The sequence below is a fragment of the Sinocyclocheilus rhinocerous genome, unplaced genomic scaffold (assembly GCF_001515625.1).
Source record: "Sinocyclocheilus rhinocerous isolate Xijiao unplaced genomic scaffold, SAMN03320098_v1.1 scaffold568, whole genome shotgun sequence".
NCBI lineage: Eukaryota > Metazoa > Chordata > Actinopteri > Cypriniformes > Cyprinidae > Sinocyclocheilus > Sinocyclocheilus rhinocerous.
This window is the reverse complement of record NW_015652173.1, coordinates 2,066,100-2,068,944: the sequence shown is the minus strand read 5'-3', so window position 1 is coordinate 2,068,944 and position 2,845 is coordinate 2,066,100. Positions and strand designations below refer to the sequence as shown.

Genomic DNA, 2,845 nt, shown 5'->3' with positions numbered 1-2,845 from the left:
TGTAAAATGTGTAAAATGTGTGGTAAGTACTGCCGCTCCATAGTATAAACAAAGTACGTGCGATTGCGAAAGAAAGTGAAAATAATCTCATCCTCATTCACTTTCACAGAGTTTGTGGAGAGTGTGTATGTGATTTACCAAGACCTGCTGTCGGGGAAGAACCCAAACATAATGGTCAGGAAGTCACAATGGCTCATGAAAAGGCACAGCTACTTTATGCAGGCTGTGTGCATTTGTCTGTGGATTGACTGTTTTGAAACTTATATGGTAGTTAGCCCTTAGACCTCAGTTATCATGAAAGAAGCCAGGAAATTTCAGTTTTGACAATATGGGACCTTTAAATATAAATCGAATATAATTAAAAAATAAATTGCAAATTCAAAAGTAATAAAATAACTGTTGAAATTTTTTTTAAAACCTATAATTGTGTGTGTATATATATATATATATATATATATATTAGTATAATAAAATGTATAAAATAAAATATAACAGTTACAAATTTTTTACTTAAAAAACTTGGTAACTAACTGATATAAATAAGTTTACAATATATTATGAATGAATGATGGGTGTTAAAAAAAATTCTCAACTTTTGTCTTACTTGTGTTTAAACCTCTCACAAAGTCCCTCTATACATTCACAAAAGATGGAGGAGTCTACACCTTCTTGAGCGTCCGGCTCCTCGTTGGCTGCGCGGGACTATGACGGTGTTTGGGTTCTTCCCCGACAGCAGGTCTTGGTAAATCACAGACACACTCTCCACAAACTCTGTGAAAGTGAATGAGGATGAGATCATTCCGATGAAGGAGCCTCGAGTAACCATAGAAACGCTTTCACAGGGTAGTGATGATGTCACTCTGGTCTTTTGTTACAACCGCAGTTAAACTCTCAAGGTCAGAACGGCTTTTGTTGTTAGCAGAACCTTTAAATATCACCAGTGCTTCTGTGATTGGGTGCTTGACTAATAAGACCTGAATCTACTTTTTTTAACATCAAGATTTTACTTTTCATTTTATTTGACTGTATAAGGAAAACCGTTTATGTTATTTTATTTTACATTGTTTTGTTTCAATATTTAATTCAATCTGAATTCACTTAAATTGTCTTTTTTTGCAATAAAGTAGGTTCTGTGACTCAAAACTTTAAGAACCTCAATACTACCAAAGTGAAAAATTAGAAAAATACAGCTTATTATTACAGTTATAATTGCAGCTTCATATTGTGTTATATATTATATTATCTTATATTATATTATAAAGTTTATTACCTTCATAATAGAACTGGATTTGGAATGAATAAATAAAATCTGAGAATGACATTAGACAGTCTGTGGCATCATCTATCAGGACAATCCTACAACAGAAAAAAAAATCTGTTAAATATCAATGGGAACGGTCAAGGATTCCCATTCTTCACACTGGTAAAACTGTAATGTAACATGGTAATATCTGTATTTAAAAATATTCATATATAATATATTATATATAAATAAAATATTATAATAAATAAATAACAATAAATATTCAATTTATTTTGTGTGTGTGAATTGATTAATAAATAACGATATTTTATTTATATAAACTATAATTATTTATTAATAAATAAACAAAAATTATATAGCTGTATAGCTATAAGGGCTAAATAACAACAACTTACTATTCTGCAAAATTTCGAACCACACCAAACTGAGTGTATTCCTCTTTATGTTCAAGTAGCTGTGTGACTGCATCCTTGAGGTAGAAGAGGACATTCGTTTCGGCTGGAAAGGAAAAAGAAAAGGCAATGTCATAACAGTAGTGTTAAAAAATGTCAATGCATCTGTCAATCATTCTGCAAGCCGTTATCTTGGAACCGACTGCAGTTTATCAATCTACGAACCATCAAAACAACCACCCAAGCAATAATAAACGTAACAACCTAAATTCTCGTCAACAGTGAGGTTCATTTTCATGGTGTTTTATGGTTTTAAATTATTTGTCTTAGCTGGGATGCAGATGCGGTGCATGACTCTGCTGGTAACCCATTCAGAAAGGAGTCTCTAAAGCTGCTTTATCGGTCAGTGTGCCCACTCTGCACTGCGCCAGACACAGCATGCGTACAGTTTCTTAGGGCTCAGAGCTAAAATTGCGGGTAAAACGTTATATTAATCCATTTGAATAGACTTTATTCTTTTATTTAAAAAATATAGGATCACTGGAAGTCGATATTTGTGTTTTGTCCAGAAACATTTATTTTGTATTTATGTAAGAACCTCAGTATCGTTGCTCAAATTCATCCAGGGATATAAACCAACCAATAGACGACGCGGTTGAGCAGCACGTGACACAACACGGAAGTGAGCGCTGGGTGGAGTCTCGCCCTCTTTTTAAAAAAATGCTTGGCTGTGTTTCGTCAGTTTTTGTTGACGCAGCCGCGGCTTTGGAAACCCGCGCATGCGCAGCGCAGCTGTTTTACTGCGTCCATATGGCTGGCCATTTAAACACTTATCCACGAGGATCTGTAATTAAGTATTAATGTGCTGCCACAGTGCTTGTACATATCATTTCCAAAAGCACGCTAAAAGGGTATTTAGTTCTTTAAAAAGCTACATTTTATTTATTATGTAAATGTAATATTATAAAATAACATTTTCTACAATGCAAATTAAAAAAACATTGACAGGTTATGTATAGTTATTATGTACAATTATTTTATGTATACATACATATACATTTATCTTATATTACACACACACGTTTTATATATATAATATATTACTAATATATAATATATAAATAAAATGTTATTAATATATATATATATATATATATATGTATGTATGTATGTATGTATGTATATGTGT

At 32.4% G+C, this 2,845-nt stretch overlaps 1 pseudogene; it reads right to left on the bottom strand.

Annotated features, from left to right (window-relative positions):
• LOC107714017 (UPF0705 protein C11orf49 homolog) overlaps positions 1-1,948 on the bottom strand; it is a 10,989-nt pseudogene extending 9,041 nt beyond the window's left edge.
• Between the last annotated feature and the right edge of the window lie 897 nt (positions 1,949-2,845).